At 46.4% G+C, this 12,327-nt stretch overlaps 1 protein-coding gene across 2 annotated transcripts in view; it reads left to right on the forward strand.

The window, feature by feature from the left end:
* The first annotated feature begins 11,004 nt into the window (after positions 1-11,004).
* TOGARAM2 (TOG array regulator of axonemal microtubules 2) overlaps positions 11,005-12,327 on the forward strand; it is a 382,090-nt gene continuing 380,767 nt past the window's right edge. Inside the window, exon 1 of one of the 2 annotated variants that reach the window (XM_085610378.1) lies at positions 11,005-11,469. The gene's annotated coding sequence lies outside the window, so the exon portion shown is untranslated. The remainder of the gene's footprint in view (positions 11,470-12,327) is intronic. The other variant, XM_085610377.1, reaches the window with a different exon arrangement.

Raw genomic sequence — 12,327 nt, forward strand, 5'->3', positions numbered from 1 at the left:
TTCCACTACAAATTATTGCTTTTAGATGGAAAAACACTAACGATAATACCTTTATTAGATGGTGGACTATGTTATGCCATAATCACAGACTGGATAGATTAGCTTTAAATTCCAAAAAGCAATTGATTAAAAGAGCTAAGCTATGGTTGCCATTTTCCTCCTTTCTATTAAAATACTTGGTCAGTTCACCTGATGCAAATAAGATGGTTGAACATCCATGACTTTAAGTTTTTCTTAGATGATAGTTGATCAAAATAATTGGATTTGTCATATGCTTTATCACTTTTCTACCTGACAAGGCTTTTATCCTTCTTCACACCCCTACCCCTTTGTCTTTTCTCCTCTTTCTTCCCTGCCTATATCTCTGTAAAGTTTTTTAAAATGCTAGTTTCTTGAAGTTTATTGTTAGAGTACTGTGTATTTTTACTGCATTTGTAACATTTTACAATACACCTATTGTGTTCTCCGTTATACTTCTTGTGGTTATTGCCAGATTGTTGTAATCTATTTCTCTTTTTCTTAAATAAAGCATTTTTAAACAAAAAAACTACACATGCTATTTCTAAGCATTGTAAGTAATATATGTTACATATCTAATATGCCCATTTAACCATGAGATGGATTAAATCAAGAATCTGTAGGAATGAAAGATACATCGGGGACTTAAGAGGACAACAGTATATGAACAACATAACGTGTCCAAGATCAAAGAGTTTGGTCAAGAGGACATCCAAGATTCAAACACAGAACATCTTCTTTAAAGGTTTAACTTTTTCATTGTGAATAAATCACAAAACTGGGCACTGGTTTCCCCCTGAGGTTATATCCAAAGTGGTTTGGGTTTGAAACAACTTTTCTTATCTTGCAATTATTGTGAGGAAATGGGATGTGTTATATGGTGTGGTTGTGTGGCCTCCTGTGTAATACACTTACCGGCCCCTTTGGGACCAGTAGGTTACATTTGTTAAACCCTCTAGTTCACCCCTGGGTAACTTTGGCTTTGAGCAGCAAGGCCTACACAAAGGGACAAGTGTACAGCATCAAAGCCTACACAAAGGAACAAGTGTACAGCATCAACGCCTACACAAAGGGACAAGTGTACAGCATCAAGGCCTACACAAAGGAACAAGTGTACAGCATTTAAACGGCACCAAAACAAGTTATGAGGAAATCAATAAGACACTCAAGAAATCCAACACCAATTTATGAAATTAGCCTGTATTTTTACTTAGACACCACAACGAAAACAATCCACAGGAGGGTTCCACAGATTTGGATTTTATAAGTTACAGTAAATGTGCACTTTTTTTTACTCAACTGCACACAAGCCTTAGCAAATTCAACAACTTTGACACTTAGAACCTTTTGAGCAAAAACTTTGGCTAGTTGTATTGTAGTCGGTTTGAGTTACTTTGGGTGACCAACTCTGACATGGGGCCAGTCAGGGGGACCCACAAGACCCTCAGAAACAGTTGCCTCCATAGGTGAAGTTCCAGGCACCTTTATCCTTTGCTGCAGCTCTCTGTGGAAGTGGTCCTGATGTGAGGGAAGAGGGATACTGAAGATGTGAAAGGATGCTGTGGATGCGATGCAGTTGATGGGGGTTTTTCTGCAGATACTCCTCAGTCCACGAAGGGAGTGAGATGATCCTGGTCACCGGGTCGCCGTCTCTCAAAGTCCTCCCGGTCCTGATAGAAGTCCAGTCTCCACTGGATTACCAGTCGCCCCGTATTGCGGTCATAGCCAAATCCTTCCCTAGGTGATAACTCGTCTTCTGGGAAACCAAGCTGCACTCCGACGACTCTCCTGTTCAGTGGACTTGGTGCGACTTGGAGCATTGGGTTCTAGGATCTTGTGCAGCATGGTGGAGGGTGGCAGCAGTCTGAAGATTCTGGCCTACCAACTTGCCCCAGCAGGCTTCTTCAGCTGTTGTGGCCTTGTGCTGCGTACATGAGGTGTGCCAACTGACCCTTGCAGTCTCTTGCTTTGGCTGGGCTCTGGAGACCACTTCTCCACAAGCAGGACACGGCAGGCACAGTCCCTTCTCCTTTGCTAGCCACCAGGTTCAGCAGGGGCTGTCCGCACCAGTGCAGCCTCTCTTTGCCGGTACCATGGTACAGCAGGGAAGTCCTTCTTCAGTTTTTCTTCCAGTCCAGGCGCGATCTGAGTTCTTGATGCAGGGGGTACCCTAGTTATGCTCAGAAAGTGCCCTCAGGGTACACACGGTCAGTAGCCAATGAGCTACCAAGTTCCCTCCATCCTGATGACCACTTCCTGGGAAGTGTGGCATCTGGCTATCTGAAAATGCACCATTCTGCCCACTCCCAAGACGGCAGAACCCCTCTCTCAGTGCCCAGAGTTCCCTAGCCCAACCCAGAGGTGTGGAAAACCAGTTTGACAACTGGCTTCCCCTTCCTTGTCCCTAGGGCCTGCCTGTCTTCCTTAACAATAGAGCAGCCCCTCTCATAAGTGTTTCCCATTTGTCCTTCTAAGGCGGCTTCTCTTTTGAAGCTCAACTTTTGGGCTAACACCTGTGTGGCTTCCTGAGGGAGGGAGGTAACACCTCTCTCCCACGGTAGGCCCCTATTGTCTCCTGTCCTGGGAGTTGTTAGCACGTCTCCGGAGGAGGGAAGAAAGCTGTCTGCAGGGCGGACCCCAAGTACAACAGTAAACGGGCACTGGAATTCTTGGTGCAACCAAAGTGGCAACTTCTAAAGTTGCACTCTGCCCAGCAGTGACATTGAATTCAATGTAACCAATAAACTGGATGTAATGCACGGATTCTTTTGATACCTTACAGGGCCACCTTTAGTAGTTCCTTTCAGTTGTTAGCAGGGCTGGGGTGCCAGCCTATAACTTTACTTGCCAATGGGGCGTCAAGCCTTTCCACAGTAAAAACGACAATGTAGGGAATTTATTGATGTAAACATACATGTTACGCTCCTTAACATAGCACCCTGCCTTAGTGCTTGTTCGGCCCACCATAGGGGTGGCCTATATATATTAAAATGGGAGGTTTGGGCTTTGCCATTACTGTAAATGGCAAAGTCGAGTTAGCAGTTTTAAACTGCTCTTCCACTCTGCAGTGGCAGACGGGGAGCCATGTTTCATCTTGTCGTACTCGTGGTGGCACAACTAGTTCTGCAGTCCACGAAAGACAACTCAACTTACAGGCCCTAGGTACCCCTGGTAGTATATACTAAGGATTTGCAAATAAGTTTGGCAATGCCAATTGGGGACAAGACAATCAAACATACATTTTAAAGGTCAGAGCACATGCACTGAGTCCTTTTTAGGTCGAGCTTAAACAGCGCTTGCACTGTAGGTGATCTGTTGTCTGTACTTTGTGGGTTCTGACTCCTCCCACACTTTGGATTGGCTTTCGTTTGTGTCCTTTAAAAAGCGTAGCCTGCAAATGGCTACTGGTGGGTGCATGTCCCACCTTTTCTTGCAAGTTCACTCCCATGGAGCATTGCTGCGGGAGCGAGCAGGGGCGCGTAGGCTCCTTGCATGCCTTTATCTTGTTTATTTTGTTAACCAAGTGTAGCTGTCCGTTCGTTAGCGTGACAATTAAGTAGATCCCTGCAGCGTTAGGTAGCTGTGCCTAATGCACCGAACATAATATTTCATGTGCACAGCGCTTCGGTTACAGTCAAAGCGCTGTCCTTATTTAATGTCTGTTCTGTAGCCCCGCCCAGCCAAGGTGTCCGGGGCTACCTGGGCACGAACAGACATAAGCCACAGTGCTTCCAGATCTCTGACGTTTTTTTCCTTCTCGGATTCCAAGCCACGGCATCAGCTGAAGCCATCATTTGTTTTCATTTACCCTCAGCTTTGAGAACATGTTCGGAAAGCATCCAGCCTGCGGCCGTGAATACCCAGGTCCTCTGGCATTATATAACTCAGCAGCCTTTTACTCATAAATAATATGGATTTTGCTTTGATTGTGATGTCAGTAGTCAACAGTAATCTGGTGCAATTGAGAAGCTATATCATTTATTTACTGGCTATTATAAATCATTTGTAACATACATTTTATCAACCTACTCAGATCGACCAATTCTCAAAAATAAAAGGAATAATTCAAAATTAAAGAAATCTCTCAACGCTGTCATCAGCCCCACAAGAAATGCAACTAAATCGCGATTGGAGTATAGAAAGGTGAATTCAGAATTCTGGAAAGCAGATACCGATACAACATGGCTACTTATAATAGTGCTCGGTATTTTTGCCTGTCCCTGCTTTCCGGATGCGAAGGGGCACCCTGGTCTGGCGCGAGCTGGTTGGCACTACCCAAAAGTATGTGATGTATCCGTGGTTTCTGCATGCAGAACATCTTGATGGCTGCGCTTAGCATACGGTCTCAACGGAGCAACTCTTCTGACCCGGACTTTACCAAGACTTTGGGGAGCTGGCCCCGATGGTGGCAGGTGCACCCAAACTGTGTACCCAGGACAGCTAAAGCGGTCACTGCCTCCTCGCTTCTGCGGCTGCGTGAACTTAACACGTGTACACCACGTCTGCGAATGCTCCTGTTTGTGAGGTTACGCCCGAAGCCTTGGTTGATATTATGGCATATAAGAATATAACAGGGGCTACTCTTCGCCATTGAGGGTGGCAGCCAACGTGGCGTATTTATTAATGGCTGTCAAGTGGCTGCATGTTCGATGCGACCCCTTTTCCCCCCTTCACCGGCACTTTTCATGCTGGAGTTTTTCGGTCCTTGGGGATAATTCGATTACAACCCCTAGAATGAAACAGAGTTTAGTTAAAAACAAATACAAACCAGGAGCAGCTGAATGTGACACGCGGACGTAGTGTGTATGTATGTCCTGGGTCCCACGGAGACAAGTAGGCCATGGGTACCCCCTGGCATCAGGTAACCAACTGGCACTTTCATCAATAAAGTAAAATAATAATAAAATCAGTTTGCACAGCTTTTCTTTGGGGGGCAGGTACGAATTTGAGGAGACTCCAGTCCCCTGCTGGACTTTGCCGCTGCCCACAGTAAAAGCACAGTCCTGCTTGTTTAGTGGAGATTCGGGTTTCTGGTGAGGGAGCTGCATTGAACAGGCGCAGCCTCACACCGACCCACTGGACGATTGGCACAAACCTATCCAGGAAAGGTGCCCTGTTTGCCAGAGAGTGTTTTTGTGTGTGACGGGACAGACTTGCTTTGTGTAACATACCTAACCATTTAAATACAGAAATATATGTAGTCTTCAGATGTTTCCAAACTTCATGAGCTATCTTAAAATATTAAATATGACTCTCTCTCCGCAGGCTCTGTGCTACACCTGAGCAACTCATAGATATCAGGAAGCCACAAAATTCTTAGCGAGAGCACGAGCCGCGCCCAGGGTATGGTAAACCCCAACGCTTGAGCCAGGCCATCTAAAATCCCATTATTTACACCTCAGAATAGATGAAAGCGTGACAAGATTGCCTGAAATAAAAAAAAAAAACGATTATTATGTTTTGCAATTTTTGTTTCACTTTATTGCTTTACAAGTTATGTTAAGGTTGATTTTTTGGGTTGATTTTATTTTTTATTTACGTAGGGCTTTCTTGTGCCTGTTTATTTTTTTTGGGGGGGGGGGCAGGGTGGAATGTGTTCCCACAGTTTGCAATTAAGGGCAATGTAAGACAGTGATGTAAAGGTTGCCCAGAATGACACTATTTCATCTAGAGTAGAAGCTATAATTTTAGCCCAGGTTTTCGATTCAGAGTCTGCAATAGAGTCACAGGCGTTACATCCCCATGTCTCTATATTTACGGCAAAGTCAATACTTTGGGGATAGTTGTGTTTTTTGAGAGCTAAATCAGTTCACTGTACTCAATATTTTCAATAAAGTTGACTAGCAAAGTGTACAACTCACATAGTAAGCCCACGCGTCACTAAACAATCTTTCCAGAAATAAATTAGTACACAAGAAAGATTTATTCAATGGGTCATCCATGTGTAAGATGTCTCTGTTGAGTGTTATAATTGGACGACACACCATCATTACGCCCAGGGTGTGATATGGGCTGCTAGGTGAGTGCAGCGCTCCTTTCCTGATTGAACAAGTAGTCAGTCAGCATAGTGTAATGACATCAGTCCTTTTTAGGTTTCGCCTGCACAGCCTTTGCAAAATCTCTTGTAAATAAAGATACATCTTAAAAGGGGTTAGAGCCCACCCCTTACTTGCCACTGCTTATCATTAGTTGGCAGTGGCGGCTGGTGACATTTGAAAGAGGTGGGCGTAAAATGATTGGCATACTGCACCGTTGCGAGCGAGCCCGAACCACCATAAGGGGTATGCATTTTGTTATCCAATGCACGCACCCAACAAGCAGGTATTTCAGTACCTCCAGGAATAGTGTGCTTTCCCACCCAGGGAACACGTGGTTGTTCAAAGAGCGAGGAGGCAACAAAAGTAGGGCTTCACTGGCAAACACTGTAATGTGGCGCTAATGTGTTTAGGTGTGAATAAATCAATGTGGCCACCTTGCTTTAGTTAGCTAGTTATTTTTCATATTTTGAATGTTTTATTTCTCTCTACCCTGAGGCTGCACTTAGAAATCGAAAAATGTCAGCAAAAGTCTACGTTTCCAGAAAGTGTTTTTCTTTTTTGGATCCATTTCACAAGGAAGCAAATAAACGAAAGGAGGAAAGAGAAGGTAACACCTGTTTCTTGAAGTCTCTACTACATGAGGAGGAGCGAGACAGAGAGGGAAGAGGGGGAACAAAGGAGGGGGGAGGCAGCTGCCAGCAGCGGGAGAGCTGGACTCAAGCAGTGACTTACGACGACAGACAGCGCTATAAAAGACTTGAGTTGAGCGTAGCGTCCAATACCTACTTCAAAATGAACAGCACCATGCTAGACTCAGACTAGTACTGGTCACAACGGAGGAGCACACTGCCACATATCAAGAGACATATAATGTTCAGAATAGTAATATAAACAGAAATATGTGTGTGAAGTCAGACTGAATTTTATAATAATATCATGCCAGTTTTACGTGCACTTATAGAAATACTTACCAACACATGGATGGCCCCGTAGCGCTTTGGGAATCTAGGCACCCTTTGCTGTTTTGGAATTCATGGAGACCAGAGCACAGGAAGGTGACATGTAGCTTACCGACTAATGTGGGTGAGATTGCTCCTGGAGCTAACTGCTGGCATCAATGTGTGCCCTACGAGTCACAGGTTCCAAACACTGCAGGGCCGACTCAAACATTCAGCCAGTTGTGGGTCTGCAGAAGGAACAGCTGCCACTTGGGTAATGGTAACACCAGTCATTACCAACGGTGAAAAACTCAGCTGGCAAGTGCTGTATAAAATAAAAGGTAGCTTGGAACTTCATAGCACCTATTGTTTACAGCATTTAATATATGTAGGTAAGATTCTTCGATGTGGTGTGCACGCTTCACACGAGCCTATGCATAAATTGCATGAACTCAGTGTACCTTACGTTCCCTTCAAGGGAGGGTCAGGAAGAGAATATGGCCTGTGAATAGATCAGGTGTGGTCCTTGTAGCGTGTACCACCGTTCATCCCAATGTTAACAATATTGTCTCTCGGCCCCTCATCGCACTCTGCCGTGGGGGCCATTATGTTGCGTTACGGCAGTGGACGTGGTGTGTTGGGTACACCACCTGCTTAGATAAAATGTCGGTGTGAGCCCTGCAGTCTCAGCGGCTAGTTGCCCCGACGTGCGTCCTTGAGTCTTGACAGAGCACATCTCACAATCGATTGAACTTCTATAGCGCCTACTGAGACCTAATGCCCATTGCTTATATCATTAAAAAACGAAAGCAGGTCGCGCGGGGTGGGGGGTCGAGGGAGAATAAAATTAAAATTAAAACAAAAACTTACCTGACCTGACCGCCTCTGCTCCTGGTCCGCGTTGGCGCCTCTGCCCCCTTCAAACAGGAACATGGTTCAAACAGGAACACGGAACAGGAACACCACGTCAGCACACTGGAGTAGCAGCCCCTCAGCCAATCCTGGCGCTGCTGCAGCGCCAGGATTGGCTGAGGGCACCGCTTACGCTTCGCCCGCCGCCTGCCCATTAGGATACCGAGGGGCTCCTAATGGGCATGCGCAAGGCAGTCAAAACACAAGTACGCATGACTGGGCACGGGCTAAATATGAGCTCACCATGCCCACTCATGCGCACTTGTGCTGCCTTTCCCTGGCTTGTCTGACAATGCATGTCAGTCAACATGACGCCGGACCGCCCACGGTCCGACGTCATGCTGACTGACATGCATTGTCAGTTCTCCCTCGGCGTCTCTGAACTTAAGTAAACTAAGTTCAGAGACGCCGAGGGAGCTGCGGGCGGGGGGGCAATGCCCCCACCCCCCAATGGACGCACCGCGCCTGTTAGTTGGCTCCAACGTCACTCTTATTTCCTTGCTCCTTATTGGTCAGAGTCTCCTCCTCACCTTCGTTCCTTCCTGGAGCTTGGCGTGTGTCCCTGCCACGGAGCATGGACCAAGTACTGCTTCCTGTGCAGGGGTGTAACTCAGGGCCCCGCAGCCACCGCGGTGCGGGGGGCCCCTAGCTCTAGGGGGCCTCCTCAGCACAGCACTCTGGCTGCAGGGCTCCTGATTGAGCCTGGAGGGGGCCCCCCCAGGTGCCTTGCAGGGAGGCCCCCTCAGGTTTGTTACGCCAGTGTTCCTGTGTCCAGTGTCCTTCCACTGGCCGCAGGCTCCTCCAGGTGGTCTTTTTTAAAATGCACCTTTTACATGCACTCTTGGAGCGCGTGTCTCTGCAGTCCCTTTCCTTCAACCCTACTCCCTCCTCCCACTGTTGCTGCTCCCTTTGTGTTTCTTTCCTCCCTTCTGTCCGTGTGCTTTAGTTTCCAGCACACTGCAATTCACATATGTAATATTTGCGAAGCTACTTAATTACTGTTTTTCACAAAGTACTCAGTGCTAAAGGAAGCACCTAGAATAAAAAGATGCATTTTTATTTAGATTTTATTGTAGCAGTGTGCTCTGTACCCCAGCCCTGACTGGATTGAAGTTATTTTTTCAGCTTTCCTTTAACCACTTTGCATTCTGCAAGCCTTGCAACCAGAGACAGTTCAGCCTCATCCTGAATTCCTGCTGTGACCCCAAAAGCGCTTGCAGTAGGGATTGTTCAGGAGTGGCAGCTTCACTCACGGCAGAGAGGCGCCTTTCCTGCCCCATAGTTTCTCATGGATTGTCCGAGAGTCCGAGTATTCCACACGCCTGGAAACACACTGGTCACTGTAAAGGGAGGTCTGTGCAGATACCAGAGCCGAGACACAACCGCACATCCTAAAACAGAAGCACATCAATTGATATTACTTGGGGTCTGCAACAGCATATATGAAGTAGGTGTTTGCGGGTGAACTGCAGGCAGCGTGTTTGCTTTGAAGCAACCAGAAGATGTTGAGGTGCTCGCTTTCTCTATCCAACAGCATTGCTATAAAAAGAAAGAGCCTCAGAATTCAATGCTAAAAGTAAGGAAATAATTTAGGACTTTGAAATCTAAGAACATTTGTAAAACACACTGCTCGCTGCTCCTCAGTGTTGGTAATGCCCTGAACCCATTGTTTGCAGCAACTGGAAATACGCCCATGAGAAGGTGTCAAATAATGGCCAATACATACAATGACGCGCATGCGCAAGATCATGTGTCTTTCACTCCCATTCATGCTCCATTGTATAAAACATGCTCCGATCTTTCTATTCCGCGCTCAAGCAGAAGGCCCACTGGGAGCGCTGGCTCGCATGCACAGTTTGTATCATTGCAACGCTAGGACAGGAAATTTACAGATGGGAATCCTTTGATTGTTTGCTAAATTCCCTTGAATAAAATATGTGCTAAAAAAAAAATACCGCCCCACCCTTTCTGAAAATGTAAATATGTATATTTTTTTTCTCTCCAGTAAAATCCAATAAGAAAAACAAAGCCAAATATTCGAAATTTGACTTCAAATATTATATTTTTCCTGTTATAGTTAACAAATCCAACCACCCCATTTTTTCCTACTATAATTTTTGAAAAAATGAGGACAATTCCGAGCATGACATTACACAGCATGAGGCATGATTTTCTACTGAAATCATACTTTATTTGGGATAATCAGTTAAATAGCCATGAGCAACAGATTCAATTTTTACACCATATTCTACAACCTTTAAGACATGATAAAGTCAATGTACAGCTTAGCTCGATTTCGCGTCCTCCTCCCGCTGTCGGTGTTGAATGAATGGCGGAGCCAATCGGTGTCATAGATGCAACATCTATTGGCTTTGTCAATGTTTTGTAGCCATGTTTCACAGCAACGCGGGCTGGTGTGCAACATCGCCTAAAGTGAAAAAAAGTGTTATGATGTGGCCAGTGTTGACTGCGAAATAGTGTTTTTTCTTTAGGCCGCGTTGTACAGCGGGCTGACCTGCCGTGCAGCACAGCTTTAAAATATATATATATTGACAAAGCCAATAGATGTCGCATTGGCGAGACTGATTGGCTTTGCCAATGCTTGTTAGTCTAGCAGGGCTCAGGGGATTTCAAAGCCATTACACCAGTACCTAGTATTCTAAATGGGGGTATAAGGTGGGGGTAAACCTGAAAAAAGCCTGCTTGCGTACACTTACTACCGGTGCTTAGCACGATTCCAAGTACTTCTAATCAGTGCAACAACAAACAACAGGAGCAGAGGAATAAATTCAAAAGTGATTGCTCAAGACCACGCAGGTCACATGGTGAAGCTAGGATTAGCTATCAAATCTGCAGATATAGGGCTAGAACCTGCCCGCTGGACTGCATCTAGGAGTTGGGCAGGGGCTGTGGTGGCTGCATTGCTGTGACCTGCCCGCCTTGTTGGAGTCCTGCTGCCTGTGTGTTTTTATAGGACTCAATAATCTCATTTCTGTTGTTTCCAGGCACGCCCAGCGTTCCAGTGAAAGGAAAATAAAGGTGTTTGCGGGGCTCTGGTTCATGGCCGGCAAGAGTAACATCCCGCCGGACTGGATATTCAATCTCCAGTCATGGGGTCTGTTTACACAGTGTCGGGTTGAGTGAAGGCTGTGACGTGCGCCAGGTGAGGGATTCCCTCCAGGAGCGAGGGGTCGCTGGCGGGAGACCACGGCCGGGCGGGGGCCTGCCGTCAGTCACACACGCTCACCGGCACCGCCGCCGCAGCTCCCGCACCCCGCAGGGCTCCTCTCAAGGCGGTTGCTACGCAGCCGTGTTTGTGCACCGTGTGTGACACGGCCGCCTTTACGGCACGACAACCCGTCCTACCTGCGCGGCGTGTCACACGCACTCCCTTTCCGCGCCTCGGAGGCGATTCCGGCAGCCGCGAAACCAGCTCCCTGGTCCGGGTCCAGGCGAAACAGAGAGAACTCAGCGCCTGCGACCACCTGCGCCGGCCTCTAGGCGCTACATAAACAATGCGACGCGGCGGCCACAGCCAGAAGGGAGAAGTGCTCTGAATTAAGGTTCGTCTCTGCTTGGTATATTAGGGAACTCCTGTTGTGGGGTAAAAGTGTGATCTTTGAAACCAGCTTTAATATGACAGTTTCGTGTTAAGTCTTTATTAGGCTTCCTAATAGGGCTCGCAGATGTATTTAATTAATGCGTTTATTTTCTGCGTAGCGCCACATGAACTTGCGAGGTGTATTGACATATATTTCAAACAAGAGGTGGTGGTGTGGACGATGCGCGTCTATTGTTTCTGGTAGTGGGGCAGTGTGAACATTTTGTGAGGGTGGATAAAGTTTCTGAACTCTGGAATATTCCACCCTGGCTAGAAGTACAGAGAGCTGTCACCTCGCGCCAGCCAGGGGCATGGGCTATCATCAGTGCTGGGCGAGTTTAGGCGCCTGTAGGAATGTCAGTAAAGCCCTGACATTTAGAATCCCAGCAGGGCCCGCTCAGCCTTTCATCCTCCTAGATTCTATACCATGAATGCCATTGATTGGGAAATAGTACCGCAGTTACTTTACATTGTTAGGATCTCTCGAGATCGTGGTAGCAATTGCTACACAAAAGCAAGTTATTACAATTTAGACTTGTTTTTTTCTGGTGGAATTATGGAGCAGGAAGAATATTCCCCGGTGCTTACATTTGTATAACTCCAGGCTACCGGGGTTGACATAGCACCTGCCTGGTGTCAGTGTTATCTGTTATCTGTTGGCTGTAGATTACTGAATTCATAAAAATAGCATTTGTCTAGTTTTCGTGTCAACTCAAAGCGAAGATCAGATTAGATTGTTCAGTGCGTAAATGCTGTTATCGGAAGCCGAGCTGGAAACTGTTTGCAATACATTAGAATCAGAGTTAATATAAGAATGAAC

This window comes from Triturus cristatus, chromosome 6 (assembly GCF_964204655.1).
Source record: "Triturus cristatus chromosome 6, aTriCri1.1, whole genome shotgun sequence".
Lineage (NCBI taxonomy): Eukaryota > Metazoa > Chordata > Amphibia > Caudata > Salamandridae > Triturus > Triturus cristatus.